Source organism: Chelonoidis abingdonii, chromosome 1, assembly GCF_003597395.2.
Source record: "Chelonoidis abingdonii isolate Lonesome George chromosome 1, CheloAbing_2.0, whole genome shotgun sequence".
Taxonomy (NCBI): domain Eukaryota; kingdom Metazoa; phylum Chordata; order Testudines; family Testudinidae; genus Chelonoidis; species Chelonoidis abingdonii.
Genome location: NC_133769.1, coordinates 6,261,101 through 6,278,219, shown reverse-complemented (window position 1 = coordinate 6,278,219; position 17,119 = coordinate 6,261,101). Strand labels below are relative to the sequence as shown.

General features: G+C 46.1%; 1 long non-coding RNA gene across 4 annotated transcripts in view; it reads right to left on the bottom strand.

Annotated features, from left to right (window-relative positions):
- Positions 1 to 16,763, bottom strand: part of LOC116823524 (uncharacterized) — a 228,785-nt gene extending 212,022 nt beyond the window's left edge. For 2 of the 4 annotated variants that reach the window (XR_012655500.1, XR_004373434.2), the window contains exon 1: positions 16,335 to 16,763. This is a non-coding gene — a long non-coding RNA (uncharacterized LOC116823524). Of the gene's footprint in view, positions 1 to 15,247 lie in introns of all 4 variants that reach the window. The other 2 variants (XR_012655502.1, XR_012655501.1) reach the window with 2 other exon arrangements.
- Between the last annotated feature and the right edge of the window lie 356 nt (positions 16,764 to 17,119).

Sequence of the window (17,119 nt, the reverse complement as noted above, 5' to 3'; positions counted from 1 at the left end):
CATTCTTAAAATTGACTGGTCATCAGTGATGTCTGTCTGTTTTGATGGCGCATGGACTATGTCTGGATGTACTGCAGGAGTTCAAATGAAATGTAAAGAAAGAAACAGTAAAATACTCTATGTACACTGCTATGCACATTGTTTGAACCTCGTCCTACTAGTTGCATGCACTTCAAGTAAACAAAACAGAACTGTCTTTGATTTTTTTGGTGTTATTCAGACTCTTTATGCCTTCATGGAGGTGAGTCCTGTGCAACATGCAGTAATGGAGAAGATTTCACTAGGAGTAGGATCCCAGTTGAAGACTTTGAAGTTACTGTCAAACACAAGATGAGCATGCAGAGCAGAAGCAGTGGCTGCTGTAAACACAAAACTACTCCATCATTTTACAAGCTTTACAAGAGATTATTGAAACAACTTGCCTTGCTGAGGCTAAAATAAAAGCCAGGGGCCTTATCAATGAACTAAATTCATTCAAGTTCATCCTTGCCCTTCACGTGATGCATCCTATTCTCCAGATGGCGGTAAAAGTGAGAAAGGCTCTTCAAGCTCCAGATCTCAACTTACTTACTGTAATGACAGGGTAAAAAGCTTGCGTAACTCTTTGGCTGCGATGAGAAGTGGCCCAGAATATTGTCAATCTATTTTCAATGACAGTGTGAAAATGTATGTAGAGAACGATATATCGATTACCCCAGTTAAGAAGAGAAAAAAGTCCACTTGTATTGATGATGCATTTGAGTCCCAGTATCCTCTTTGATACAAAAGAGGAGCAGGAGAGAATAACTTCATTTTACCCACTCCTAGACTCAGTGATTACCAGCATTGACCAGCGGTTTGAACAGAAGACTTGTAAAATTGTGACTGCAATGGGAAAACTGCTGAGCTTAGACATTGGCAGGGATGATATGAGAATCATTACCAACAAATTTAAAGTGTCCTTGGATGAGCTGGAAGCTGAAGTTAGAGTGCTTTGGGGTTATGACGGATCTGTTCCTAAAGGTAGCACTATGAACACCAGCAGAGAGTGGCTTGATTGGCTAAAGGAATCGGATCGGTCTTCCATGTTCCATGCCTTTTACAAATCTATTCAATGCTTTGCAGTCTTACCTGTTACAAGCTGTTCATGTGAAAGAGCCTTTTTGAAACTAGCACATGTAAAAAACAAACTAAGAAGTACAATGTCCCAACAGCGCCTTGACTCACTCATGACTTTGTACACTGAACGAGAATTGGCTTTGTTAGTTAGTTACAATGATGTGATTGAGGAATTTAAGTCCATAACACCTTGTGACCAATATATCATTCTCTAGGACAAGAAGATGGAGAAACCTTAATCTATTTTGGTCAATTTGGGTTAGCTCATTATCTGGTTAAAGATAAAGATCATGAAAATTGACTATTTTTGTATATGCCTGCTTATCACTACTACAAAAATTTGGTATTTTGTGTCTCATTTTTTAAGTAAAGTTTAGTTGTTAATTTAAAAAAAAAAGTTTAGTTAAGTTTTCGTTGCTTTAGTTTGTTTGATGAATAAAAATAATGTCCTTTATGATTGAGTATTCAATAAATGTTCACCTTTAAAAAAAATAAAAAATAAAATTCCCTGGCTGCACACCCTAATGAAATGTGCTGCGCATGCCTCTGATTAGAGGGCAGGTGGAGGGCCAACAACACAAAGCCTTGATGAAGAAGAGCCAAAATCAAGCAGAAGTGGGGAAGGAGAGGAACTGAAGAGTCTAAGCATTCTATGTAACTATCAGATGTAATTCAACAAAACTTTCATTAATTTTATTTAAATAATTCAAATGACTCGTTAACTACACCAGAGTTGACTAAATGAAATAAAGAACATTAGAAAATGTTATTCAATTGCTAGCATGTTTAGTTATCCTTGGAATAACAAAAATATAAATAGATTTCTGGATCTATAAGTGTTAACGGCTAGTCACATTTAGTTGGTAAAGAGGTAGAAGTTGAGTCAGAGTGGAACTGGGGAAATGGTAGACACCATATGACCACACTGCAAGATATGCAGCGTGTATCTCTTCTTCAGGAAATTGGGAGAGAGGGTTGAGAAATTCAATGATCTAGTCTTCACAAATCACAAACTTAATCCTGGACCCAGAAGAAACGTTGCTCCTGTGACAAAAAAAGGGAAATCCAGAACTGGCTCCTACTGGACTTCGGTTGCCAAATTGGGCTTGGATTTGCACTGTGGTTTACAAAAGGAAATCTGCCCACTTTTTTTAAGAACATGCTTGATTGGGGATTGCCATACAAAGAAATGCAGCCAGATCTTCACCAAAAGATGGAAGTCTGATAAATATATTTGACTGTGGTGCTGGAGTAGGAAGAGAGGTATTTTCACTGAAGTGTTCATCAAAACTGAGTCCAGCACATACCTGAACAGCAAGGGCTGTTGAATGAAAAGGATAAAAGACAAAGCTTAGAGGAAATGTCACCATCCCAAGAATGTATGCAGAGGAATTGATGAGGTACACATTCAGCAGAGATGCTTGGGCAAGGAGGAAACTGGAGATGATAATCTTCCATCAATCATTCTGACAATGAAGGCGTCCACTGGCAGAATTTGGTCAAAAACATACACAAGACTGCCTCATCTTCTGCTCCACAGAGAGGCTGCTAAGGGTGAACCCATTCCTCAGGAGAGACCTCCTCAGAAAATCCTAAGAGGATAAGATTTGTGTCCCCATTTCAGGGGAGTCTCCAACCTCATTCCTCATGCTCTTGAACCCCTGGTAGAAGTGAGCACCATCTAGAACGGGAAACATACCCACAGTCGGACACCTTTTCCCAGTCTGTTTACTCTAAGCCTGGCTGTGGCTGTGCCACACAAAGCTGCAGGGGCTGGAGGAAAGAATTCTGGACAACTGCTTGAAGGCTCCACAACTGAAAATAGAAGTGGGGTAGAAGAACAGGGCAGGCACTTCTTACCCTTCCTGGTAGACTTCTTGTTTGTTTCTGGTTTCTTTTGCTCTATTTAGATTTCAGTAGTTCCTTGAGATCATAGAAACAAAAGAGTACGTCAGAGAATAAGTGCTAGCTACTGTTAATAAGGAAGGAAGGACTAGCAGGAAGAGGAAGGGCTAGTCCCACAAATTATTCATCCCCACAGGCATCACCTGCCTGACAGAAGAGAAAACACATTATTACACACACTGATGAGGACCACATCACAGGAAGGAACATTTTTTTTTTTTAAATTATGGGATGCTTAAAGAGATATATTGAATAAAGAGGTAATTATTGTAATTAGCTGGAATATAACACCTAGTTCTGCCCAAATTGTTAAAAAGGACAGCAAGCAGTTATCAACTCTGGCTAAGGTCATCATGAACATTTAATGACCAGATGTAAACACTAAATGAAATGAAGCCAGGGATGATATTTAACTTTATGGGAAATAATAAATCTTGCTGTCCACAAAGAGAAGACAGTTTATATATAATGTTAAATACATTAGAAAGTTAGCTATGACATTGATTTCACTTAAGCTGCATTTGAAAGTCTCAGGCCTGATGCTCATTAGAATCTAGCTCTTAAATTTTTCTAAAGTACTAGAGATAGAAAACAGTCTAAATACTATAGTCTATATCTCTACTGCCATTATAGTTCCTTTGCATATAACAAGCCTGTTCTTTAAAGTCTATTTCCTGTCAGATGTAAATAAAACAGCTTGATGGCTTCTAACACCATAAGAAACTAACAGAAGACTAACCACAAATATCAGCCAAGAGTATCTAAAATGTAAATCAAGTTATCTTGGATAAGAGGATATTTTACTGGCCATTTTACAAAAAGAAAAATCACAGAAGATAGTTATAAACATAACTAGACATATGTAACAGAATACATCACTGGAATAACCTTGCATTTAAAATGTTTAGCTAGTGCTGTTAGTACTAGGATATCCTCTTCTCTAATCCTTCTCAAAAGTAACATAACAGAAAGAGTACTCTAAAGACAGTGGTTCTCAAAGCTGGTCTGCCACTTGTTCAGGGAAAGCCCCTGCCAGGCTGGGACGGGACAGTTTCTTTACCTGCCACGTCCAAAGGTTCGGCCGATCATGGCTCCCACTGGCCCCGGTTCACCACTCCAGGCCAGTGGGGGCTGCAGGAAACGGTGCAGGCCGAGGAATGTGCTGGCCGCCCTTCCTGCAGCCCCCATTGACCTGGAGAGGCGAACCAGAGCCAGTAGTAGCCACCATCGACCGAACCTGCGGACGTGGCAAGTAAACAAACCTGCCCGGCCCGACAGGGACTTTCCCTGAACAAGCGGCAGACAGGCTTTGAGAACCACTGCTCTAAGAGAGACTCTCTCCCATTATAGGCCTGTGTCAATGTGTCAAATCTCTTTATAAGCATTTTTATTATTATTATTCCATCTTGTAGTTGAGCACAAGATGATTACTATCCTTGAACAACACCCAGTAATTACCAAATCCACATTCCTTTTTAGTAACTAACATTTCAGTTAATACTATCTGTGAATACCGATTTCCTTCAATATATTCATCCTCACTGGCCCTCTTCCCCAATGGTTTAGGAGGGCTTAGTTGACCTGTACATGGCCCTAGGGTAGACAATGACAAGAAGGATTGGGAAAAAGAGAGGTATCCATTAAAATATCACAGGCTAAACTTTGCCCTCAGATATATATACATAGCTCCCATTAACTTCCACAACAGCTATATATGCACATGGGTGCAAAGTTTGGGTTTATGAGAATGACAAAGCAGACATCTCTGTACCCTATAAAACAAAATCTACAGTATCTTTACAGAAGCCAACTACGCTACAGCTTATCATGGGATCTCAAAACCATGTACTCATTCAGTTATAGTAAAATCATATACATATGGTAAGGCAGATCCCACAACCACCCTTTGCACACTATACCAACACCCCAGTTTAAAGATCTGCAGCCTTCCTAATGCCTTGGCACAGCTAACATTGCCCGCATTTTACCCCCTCCTCATTTCATGTGTCTTTGCACTACTGTGAACAGGCAGAAACCAAATAATTTAAAAGATTAAACCTGAGACATTTGCCTACAGTTTTTTTTAAAGTTTTAAGTTTTAACTACAAGACAATAGTGTAGTTCCTAGACTATGACCCATGGAGAGGTGGCCTGTCACATGATGCTGGCTCCTCCTTGTTTCCATCTGTTTCTACAGGCATCCAAGGTCTTCACTGCACAGATGAGCCCATGTGCTTGTAAAAACAATTGTAAACAAGGAGGAATCAGTTTAGTTTTTTCCCTTAGAGGCCACTGCTGTTCTTGGGAGGAGGAAAAGAAACAGGAACTGCCCTTGGGACTTGAGCTTTGGACCGAGAACCACACGTGGGAGAAGAAGGTTGTTAGGAAGAAGAAAAACAGCCAGTTGGGCAGCATGTGCAGTGGGAGACGAGGGGAAAGTGATCAAGAAAAATGTGCGAGGTAAAAAGCAGAGAAAGAGACATAAAAGCATGTGGAGGGGAGAAGGAGGGAGAGGGGGAAAAAAAACAGCACATTGGTGTAAGTTAAAGTTGCAGAATTCAGTGAATTTTAGACCTAACATTTAGATGGTTTTAAAAATATAAAAACAGGGTCTTACAATTTAATAGAAATGTTTTCGTGAGTGTTTATTTCCACTGCAAGAGTATAGAAAAACAAAACAAACATTCTCCTTTTTGAAGTGTTGAGGCCAAACAATAATCTCTATTAGCTCTGGCTGTATAGGCCTACAACAGTTCAGTACTTCTGATATCATCCAGAGAGGGCAATGGCATGCACAAAACACACATCAGTATGACACAATATTTAAAGATTCTTTAAAAACCAAAGGATTACCTTATACAATGCAAAATGCCATTAAAGTTCTTCCCTAAAATACAATCATCGAATTCTAGAAACACAGAGCTAAAAGGTACCTCAAGATGTCATCTGTCCATCCCCCTGCACTGAGGCAGGATTAAGTACACCTTCACCATCCCAGACATGTTTATCGAACCTGTTTTTAAAACACTCCAGTGATAGGGATACCACAACCTCCTTAAGTAAGCTATTCCAGTACTTAACTATAGAATCACAGAATCATAGAACTGGAAGGGACCTCAGAAGACCATCCAGTCCAGACCCCTGCACTCAAGGCAGGACTAAGTATTATCGAGACCATCCCCAACAGGTGTTTGTCCAATCTGCTCTTAAAAATCTCCAATGATGGAGATTCCACAACCTCCCTTAGCAATTTATTCCAGTGTTTAACCACCCTGACAGTTAGGAAGTCTTCCTAATGTCCAACGTAAACCACCCTTGCTGAAATTTAAGCCCATTGCTTCTTGTCCCAGCCTCAGAGGTTAAGAACAACCTTTAATGTACTTGAAAACTGTCGTCATGTTCCCTCTCAGTCGTCTCTTCTCCAGACTAAACAAACCCAGTTTTTTCAATCTTCCCTCATAGGTCATGTTTTCTAGACCTTTAATCATTTTTGTTGCTCTTCTCTGGACTGTCTCCAATTTGTCCACATCCTTCCTGAAACGTGGCACCCAGAACTGGACACAATACTCGAGCTGAGGCCTAATCAGCACATAGTGCGGAAGAATTATTCCGTGCTACTTACTATCTTTATAGTTAGAAAACTTTTCTTAATATCTAACCTGAATCTCCCTTGGTGCAGGCTAAATTTAACATTTTTTGTACATAACTTAAATATTTGCACTCTATTTGTGCTTTTCTTAGTCCTGCACTTCTACACAAGTGATCCTTCTTACACATGTCTAATCAAGAAAAAGCATACATTGAGGTTAACAAGTTAGAATGTTACTCTCCACAAGCAAGTTAAACATATTTAACTCAAGGATGGCCTCCTGGTTAGGACACAGGACCAGGACTCTGTCACAAACTTTGTCTTTCAAAAGATTTAACTTTTCTATGACTCACTTTCCCCCCTACCTAAAAAACTGAAGTACTACTCGGGGATGGCTGGTTAACGTCAGTCAAGCATTTAGAAATTCTTGTATGGAAGGCACTACAGAACTAATGTTTTTTTTTATTCTCCTCTCCCAAATCAGAAACAGTTTAAAAGATATGGCATGCAATTTAAAGCCCAGCATCTCATCTGATCCCTCTATCCCCAAATATAAATCACAGCTCATACTATTAAAGCATTACACAGAAAATAAATGAAATTTGTTTATTACACAGCGACAAACCCAATCCAGAATGGGTTTCAAAACACATACAAATAGCAATTGAAAGTTAACCATTTAACTAGAACGACAATTACACAATGGTCAAAAAATAGGTCTCCAGGACAGAAATGGCTTCATTTTATAGAGAATAGCAGTGGAGGAGACGGAGAAAAATACTTACAAACAAATCACTGCCCAAAGATGGTGTTCAGTTGGATATTCTTGCATGCTATTAAAATTCACAGGGATCATAATTGCTCCAGGAAGGTGGAGCGCAACCATGAAATTAAAACCAGTGGAAGGGGCAAAGTGATCACCGAACAACCACAGAGCATGCTCAGCAGACAATGAAAGATGCCTACATCAGTAGAAAAAAAAAAAAACAACAGTCAAAATAAGGGCCTAAAAGCATCAACTGAAAACTCTACAATAATGTAGCAAACAGCCTCTGGAAAACACAGGTTAATTTGTTTGCTTTTAAAAGCACAGGAGAAACTGGAAGCAAACTTTTTTCTTGATAATAAACAAATAATTTCACAAAGACTCATTTCACTGTAGTGTGTTACATCCTCTCACTTTCAAGTTGTCTGTCAGCTGTTTAAATTGGTTGGGGAGGAGGAAGCCTCTAATCCAGTGGTGGGCAACTTGCAGCTCGTGAGACGCACATGGCCTGTCAGGGTAATCCGCTGGCGGGCCGAGAGATAGTTTGTTTATATTGGCTGTCCACAGGCATGGCCGCCTGCAGCTCCCAGTGGCTGCGGTTTGCCGTTCCTGGTCACTACACCCTTTTCATAAGGTCTGCACAGGTGTACCCCTGCACCACCTGCAAGAACCCAGGGCCACATAATGATTTTCATCCAAGAACTCAAAGCAGTTTGCAAACATTAATGAATTCAGCCTCATAACACCACTATAAGGTAAGTATCAAGTCCTAAACCAGGAAATGGATAGAGGTTAAGTTACTGACCAGATCAATGACAAAACTTGGAAATAGAACCCAGTAATCTCAATACTCAGTCCCTTGTTCTAGCCACTGGACAAAAATGCCCTCTTTACAAGCTGAAATGTTGTTGGGTTTTTGTTTTTTAAAGAGTCTTTACAAAATCCAAGGCCAAAAGATATTTTCCAAGGCTTTTTTTTTTTTTTTTTAATTCCAATGGGCACACTAGCAACCTCAGTATTGCCAACCCGTCATTCGAAAAATCATGAGTCAGGCTCAAAAAATAATGATACTGGCTTGAAAGAAATAATATGGGGAAGGAGTCTTTTTATTTGCCTTCTGGTTTTAGAGCTTTTAAGGGTTCACATTTTCAAAGGTTTTTGTATGCAACCATGAGGTTTATATTTTTTTTTAATGAAATCTCAGATTCTAATAGTCACATGATTCCAACAGCTGGAGCTTTAAGGAGAAAAAACACCTCAAGACCATAATAATATCACTGAAGTTGGCAACCCTGCAACCCAAACATAGTTGAACTGAAGGCCGGACTTCACGGAATTTCATTGTCAAAGTTGAGAGAAATGCAGTAAAGTAAATAAGTAATGGAACAGTGAAGCATGAACAGGAAGTTCTTACATTCTTTCAGTTTTAATCATCTAATAGGTTATTAGTAGTATGGTACAGTAATGTTTATGAAATAAGTTCACAATTTCCCTTTTTATTAAAGTGAAAAAAAAATAGGTTTCATTACTTCCCATTGCAAAACCAACAACCAACCGTTGTTTAGCTGTTTCCTTATCAGACACTTTTTTGAACTCTTCTACACTGAGTGAATTTTTTTTATTTATTTACCAGTGAAATTTGTCAAGTCATGAGTTCCTAAAGTGAAATTTTGGGCATATCTTATGTGAGATATGAACAGGCATTACTTAAATAGAAAGAAAAGAAAAGTCAGGCACAATAGCTGTTTTTCATAACCCTTTTTAATACACATTGTATTCATCATCACAACAGCTCCATAAAACAGAGTACGGTACACAGGGAGCCTTGCTACGAATTGGAGGTAAGAAGTAATCTCTTTTTGAAGGTGAACTAAGTTACAAAATGAAATATTTTTCCTTCTAACTGTCTCACTGAGAAGATAAATAAGCTCAGTAATATTAAAGAGCAATGGGAGATGGGAACACATTTTTACATTAATAGCATCTCACCAGCAGGAATAAAGGAGAATGCAATTTCCTGGTGTGTCCACCATTGTTTATCCAAGCTACCGATCCATGGACATCACAAATATCAGTGTCAGTTGTGTGCTGCATGACTATGTTCCTTTCACTATGTTCAAATCTATATCAAATAGAGATATCTTTATTGAGTAAATAGTTTCAAGTGGATTTTTTTTGCTTCTCTACCAAAATCCTAAGAGTACGTGTAGCTGTACCTATACTAAGAAAATCAATGAGATTACCTAGGTGAGTAAAGGTATTACTGTGCATAATATTATTTGTGCTATGAAAGTATCTATAGTCTCCCTGTAGTGAGGTGGCCTGGCTCCCAGCCACCCCAGAGAGGGACGAGCCCCTACAGATGCCAAAGTGGGCGAAGTTGCTGGAGCCTGCGCCACTCCCCCTCCCTCCCCCCCAGAGGTCAAGCTGCAGGGCAGGAAGTATAAAAGACCAACCCCAGGGCTCAGAAGCTGCCTGGTCACCAGAGAGGCCAGACACTGATGCCCTAGTTCCTGCTGGGGAGACTCCTGCCACCTGTGATTGACCCGAGGACTGGCCATACCTGCGGAGGCTGGACGCCGACCAGACGCCGGAAGAGCCACTAAGCCGACCGGTACAAAGAGACCCAGAGGAACTACCCAGTTTACCCCTCGCTCAGTATCCCGAGGAGCCCGTCGTGCTAGACGCTGTGGAAGACGCCGCTGAGACGCAAGTACTGGTGATGGGGAAGTCGGAAGTAAGCCCGGGGGCAGCTGACCCTATTCTGGCTGCAGCACACCCAGAGCCAATGTCAGTGTGTTGCGGCCAGGATCCCCACTGACACCTGCTGCAGCCTGCTGCTGTTAGGGCCCCGGGCTGGGAAGTAGAGGAATGGGCAGGCCTGTGTCGTCCGTCCCCCCCCCCCCCCCCCCCCGCCACCCCACTCACGGGTGGCAGTCTCCCCCTCGCCCTGATGCTCAGGACCAAGAGCCTGGGACCAAGAGCCTGAGTAAACTGTTTGCTCAGCCCCTGCCTGAGGGTCTAAGCCTGGAACTGTTTGCTACCCTGCCCTGCCCTAGGGCCTTGGCTTGAATACTGAACTATTTGCTCAGCCCCTGCCTGAAGGTCTGAGCCCGGAACTGTTGTTTGTTGCCCCACCCTGCCCTAGGGCCTGGGTTTAATACGGAACTGTTTGCCCAGCCCTCCCCAGAGGGCCTGAGCTCCTGACAGTTTCCTGCACCACCAGGCTAACCCACCCACTCACCAGACTCGTGTAGTGAGGCAGCCTGGCTCCCAGCCGCCCCAGAGAGGGGTGACCCCCAACAGCGGACATCTACACTCTCCAAGGTCCTTGCTCTCCACATCATATGCAAAATGCACCTGCCACCCCAATCTTCAAATCAACTCTTGGCCTCTCATTCATTTCAGTATAGTTCAAAATTACACTCCTGTTATTAAAATGCTGAGCCAAATTTCCCTCTTACATCTGGGCAACTCCACTGATTGAAGGGAATAATATCCAGTTTACAATGGTATAAGTGAGAGGAGGATTACGGCTCAATCAAGCAAATGGCTATGCACTATCCCTGATCTTGTCCCCATCCCGTGTAGGATCAGGTCTCATGTATTAAACCCAGCACATATCATTAACCTAATCATGCTACACCTTCTTATACCCTTTGTTTGACATTACAACCCTACCAACGTTAGAGCAAGGATTGTCTCCTCAGCAACTCTGCAACAGCATTTCTCTATCTCTTCATCTATCATAAGACCATTTCTCTTCTCCATTCCCTGTACTTACCTGTTTGCTGTAATTTAGTTCTTTACAAGCATTTGGGGATACAATTTGACTAGATGATTTTACTAGATGATTATGTCTTTTTGAAAAGTTTTACAACAACAAAATACGTTGCAAGATACTCTTACAGTTATACTTCTCCTACCCTGCTTCTCTCCCTGCAATATTCAGTAGCCTGCTAGTCTAGAAAAAATATCCTGTTACTATTTGTGGTGAAAGCTGTGCAGCCATAGCTAAATAGCCGTGCCAACCCCCAAGGCCTTTCCTCATACAACCTTATTAAGACACAAACAAAAGAGACTTCCATAAAAAGTTATACCCACAGGCCTGATTTGGTACCTAGATGGGGTGATGCCAAGATACCTGTAGATAAAACCTATCCAGGGTCCAGTGCCTAACAGGTAGTGCTCAGTTACATGGAGACAGAAATTTGTCCCTTCAGGGTTGACATGGCAGGGCTCTGGGAACAAACAACAGGAACTGGTCCCTTCATGGGATCGACAGGGCAGGACCCTTGCACTGAGAGGCAGGAATTCGTCCCCTCATGGGGTCTAACAGGGCAGAGCCCTGGAAAGCCACAAGCAGGAACTGGTCCCTTTGTCTGGTCTGATGGGAGCAGGGCCCCAGGCCACAGGAAAAAGAACTGGTTGTCTCATGGAGTCTGACAGCGCAGGGCCCTGGGACGCATGGGTAGGAATTTGTCTCCTTGTGCAATACAATGGGACAGGGTACTGGTATACAGGGCTGGCTTTAGGCCGATTTGCCCAATTCCCAGGAATCGGGCCCCACATTTAAGTGGGTTCCATGCCAGGGCTAGGCGCCTTTTTAATTTTTTATCTGCGGGCCAGCATCAATCCTCTTGTGGGGGGCTGACCAGGGCAGGACCCTGAGACACACAGGCAGGAAATGGGGTCTGATGGGGCAGGACCCTGGAATGCACAGGGAGGAAGCAGTCCCCTTGCAAGGTCCGACAGGGCAGGACTGTGGGACCCGCAGGCAGAAATTGGTCCCCTCATGGGACTGATGGTTAGGGCTCTTGACACTGCAGAGGGAACAGGTCCCCTTGTTGGGTGTGACCATGGTGGCGTCCTGGGAGCAGCAGGTAGGAATTGGCCCCCCTCGAGGGGTCTGAAGGAGCAGGGTCGTGGAGCCCATCGGCAGGAATGGTCCCCCCACGCAGTCCGACGGGGCAGGGCGCCGGGACCCGCGGCCGGGATTCGCCCCCATCGCGCAGTCCGACGGGGCAGGGCGCCGGGACCCGCGGGCGGGACTCGCTCCCCTCGCGGGGTCCGACGGGGCAGCGGGCCGGGACCCGCGGGCGGGACTCGCTCCCCTCGTAGATCTGTCCGGTTTTCGCGCCCATCCCCCACCGTGTCGCCTTCCTTCCGGCCAGAAGAGGTAGGACGGCGGTGGGGGCGGCGCGAGGCCCTGCCGCGTGACAAGCTGAGCCGGCGGCACGTGGCCCGGACCATAACAAACAGGGGGGAGGGCGGAGACACGGCAGCAACTCGCTCATTGGCAGGGGCGGCTGCGGCTCGAGAAGCGGCGCGGGCCGGGGGATTGGTCGGGCGCGCAGTGGGCGTGGCCTCCATAGCCAGCGGCTGGTGCTGCAAGGAGGCAACGGCGCCCCTGAGAGCTCGCGTGGGGGCCACTGCCGCGAGGTAGGGGTCGCGCTCGCTCCACGCCGCCCCCAATACGGCCATGTCCCCCCGGACCTTAACGTAGCCCCGCCCCAGCCCTGTCCCCATCCATACTACACAGCCCTGGTCCCTCCCCTGCGACCACCCACCCCAGCCCAGCCCCACCCACACACCCACCTCTTTGCCCTAACACAGCCCTGTGACCACCCACCCCCATTCACCCCAACAGCCCGTCCCCACCCATACACCCGCCCCTGCACAGCCCTGGTCCCTCCCCTGCACCCCTACACAGCCCTGTGACCACCCACCCCCAATCACCCCAACACAGCCCAGCCCCACCCATACATCCATCCCTTTGCCCTAACCCAGCCCTGCAACCACCCACCCCCATTCACCCCAACACAGCCCAGCCCCACCCATACACCCACCCCTTTGCCCTAACACAGCCCAGCGACCACCCCCCCATTCACCCCAACACAGCCCAGCCCCACCCATACACCCACCCCTTTGCCCTAACACAGCCCAGCGACCACCCCCCCATTCACCCCAACACAGCCCCATCCCCACCCATACACCCACCCCTTTACCCCAACACAGCCCTATCCCCACCCCTACACAGCCCAACCCTTCACAACCCCACCACCCCTCTGATCCAACACAACTCCATCCCCATCCATACACCCCCACACAGCTCTGTGACCACCCACCCCTCTGACACAACACAACCCTGTCCCCACCCATACACCCATCCCTTTGCGCAAACACAGCCCTGTGACCACCCCTACACAGCCCCACCCCCTTCACAACCCTGTGCCCCACACACAGACTCACCTTACCCCCAGCACAGCTCTGTGCCCCCAAATACAGACTCCCTCACCCTGACACAACTTCGTCCCACAAATACAGACCCTTTCACCTCCCAACAGTGTAGTGTTCCCCATAGGCATCCTCACCCACAACATAGCCCTGTGCCCCCTGCTCCTTCATCTCAACATAGCTCTGTGTTTCCCATACACACACACCAACCTGTGCATGTGCCACTTGCCCCCAATACAGCCCTGTATGACACCACCCAGAAACCCTCACTGCAGCAGGACATACACCCCTCCCCTACAGAGCTCTGTGCCGCCTCTATGCACCCAGAAAAGCTGCTTCTCAGCACAGGTGCAGGAACTACGGTTGCTGCCGCACCCCCTGGCTTGAAGTGGTTCCCATCATATAAAGGGTTTACAGTTTGGTTCAATGGCTCTCAGCACCAGCACTACACACATTGTTCCAGCACCTCTGCTTCTCAACATGTTTTGTCCTTGACCCCTCCACTACAGTCCTTTGGCCCCTCCCCACGGCCCTGTGTCCATTTTACCATTCCCAAATCACACACACAAATCCCATATACCTTCCTCAGACCCACTCTTGTTTCCCCATTCCCTCATCACATAAGCCCCCCATACTCAGCTCCCCACCAGAACCAATCATGTGTACAACCCTCCTGCACACGTCTATTAGCCCCTCCCACACACACTCCCATAGCTCTCAAAATATAATCCACTCAGTATTCCTGACCCTTCCTCCTCAGGATGTGTATTACCTCCTCATACCTACTCTTCAGTACCCTGCCCCACAACACCCTTTTACCCCTCCCCAGGAGAATAAATTGCTTTGTAATTCCTCAATCAACTCCACTCCCCTGCATGCTCCTTAAGGCGTAATACACCCTTATACCTGATATGGGGCCTTCTGCGCCACATACCTCTCTCCCCAGAGGAGTGCTTTCGCCTCTTCATTCCCCATCTTGCCATGTACCCATCCATGTCCCTACCCGCCATCTGTACCACTGCAGGCAACTGCCTGCCCCTACAGTGGCTATGTGGCACACACAGAAAGATCCCTGCGTCAATTAATTAGTGGCTGCATTTACAGGGCTCTGGGCATGGGAAGGGCATCACATTAGTGCCAAGTATACTTATTGCCAGCTAAACTGCCTGTGTCATAAACCTACAACTTGCAAATCACAGCATCCCCCTCCTCCTTCAGCCAACAGACACATCCACATTTTGCTACTCCACACCACTTCAAAAGATAACCTCTCCCAGACTACCAGCACACCTCCCTCGAAATCAAAGGCAGACACACACACACCTCCCTCCCCTAAAACTAAGCAAGATTATCTCTACCCATATGAAGATACCCAAGTGTGTTTGTTAAGGGGATGCTGTTCAGCTGCTTTCCAGACCAACACAAACAGCAAAAAACAAACAAACAAAAAAAACCCTTCCCAAACACACAGCCTTGTTCCACCTCGGAGCGGTCATTGCCCCCCATTTCGAATGCCCCCTCTCGTCTAACACACACCTACCCAACAGTTACTTTCCAAATCCCCACGAACCTCCATCACAGCATAATTGTCCCTGTCAATAACCACATGCCAAGCCTCAGCACCTGCCACATACCCAGCTAGCCACACTTACCCGTTGCGCTCACACGCACAGGGAACTCCAGCACCGACCAACAACCGGATGCTTAGCACTGTAATAATCTATTCCTTGTACCTTTACTAAGGGGGGAAACATGCCCCCCTATTTAGGAAAAGCCACCCACTCCACCCTGATTTTGGGGAGGCTCTGAGCCCGCTGGGTGCCTGAGAGTAACAAGGCTGGATGAGGTGGGGCACTCACTGGGGATCCATTTCTGCTCCAACCTACTCTGCGTAATGTTTTCCTGGGGCAAGCAAGTGGGCACCGCTCTGCTGCGAGCCTGCGAAGGGGAATGGCACCTTCCCTTTACGCTGGTGGCCAAGGTGTGTGCGTGGGTGGGGGGCTGTGTTGTTATGGATTTGGAATGTGACGTTTTGGAGATAAAAAGGCGCTCCGCCCTCCCCCAGCTGCAGAGGGAGGGGGGATTTGTTATGCTTTACAGTCCCGCTCCTCTTAAATTTTTTTTTTTTTTTGGCTGGCGGCAAAGGAGGTGGGAAGGGGGATTGTGTGACCGCTGTGGATGTTATCTGCGAACCGGAGAGGTGGGATGCCAGGATGGAAACAGCCTCCCCCCCCCACCCCGCCCCCTCCTTTCCTCTTCTGTTTACCTCAAGTTCGAATTTTATCTGCGCAACATTAGCTGGAATGCGGACACTGAGGGGGAAAAACACACGCACAACCCGGCCGCTCCAGAGAAGCCATGTGGCATGCAGCCATGCCACACACACACACACCCCTCCTCTTAGCAACACAAACATGGCGCAATCGCCTTTATTTTTAAATTCCCATTTCAAGCTGGAAATCCCACCCCCCCCTTACCCAAACGCCTGCCCCCATGGCTCCCGACCCTGGCCCTCAGGGTACGGAGACACAGAGAAAAGAAGTTAAAAGGAGACTAACATGCGAAACAATCCCACCCCGAACCAAAACTCACATTAAAACTATGCCACAGTGAAATGACACCCTTCCTCATTTAAACGTCCGGATGCAAAATTTAGGACGAAATCCCCCCGCATACACACACTACATCTCCCAAAACAAATCTCTCTTGAGGCGCTTTTAAGGACTATAAATAACTTACCTTAAGATGATCCATGTGCTGGCTAAGCTTTCTCGCCTTCCCCGCACCGCGACCCCCCGCCCCAGCAAAGTGGAAGAAAAATAAAATAAAAAAAAACAACAGGTAGTTTCCAGATCTGTTCTTTCATATAATTTCCTCTTTCTTTGGATGGTGGGGACTCTAGAGACAGGTGCAATCCCAGCTGTGCTGATTAAAAGTTCTTCTTCCTCCTGGCCCGAGAGGGGTGGGAGGGGAACAGAGGGCCCCCTCCTCTCTTTTCCAAGTCCGCTCTCACTGCTGGATGGAGCTGGGCTCCTGTATGCTGAAGAATACCCCGTAGTTTCCTTTTCTCTCTGCCCACTTCCCAGTCACTCTGTATGTAGCCCTGGGCTCCCCTAAATGCTTTCCTCGCTACAACGTTGTTTCATTATATCATGTCCATCATGTGACACCGAAGAGGCCTCTCTATGGAAACTTAAAGGGGACTCTCACGTGACTCTGCAGCAGCCGCGGCAAGATCAGCAGTAGCAGCAGCATAACACCGTCTCCTCCCGTCCATCAAACCCCCTTCTCACCAGTTCAGAGGGGCTCCCTGTTTGGCAGGAGGGGCGGCAGCGTACAAAGCAGTGACTACACCCATCCTGCCTCTCCAAGGTAGAAAGAACAGCAGCTCTTCCTAGTCTGAAAAGCCACTCGCTGTGAAATGATTTCTTAGTGCTGCCTCATTTATTCCTAAGCAGTGAGGGCTTCCAAATATCAGATGGGCTCAGTTGACAAGTGGAAGCAAGTCTTTTTTTTTTTTGTTC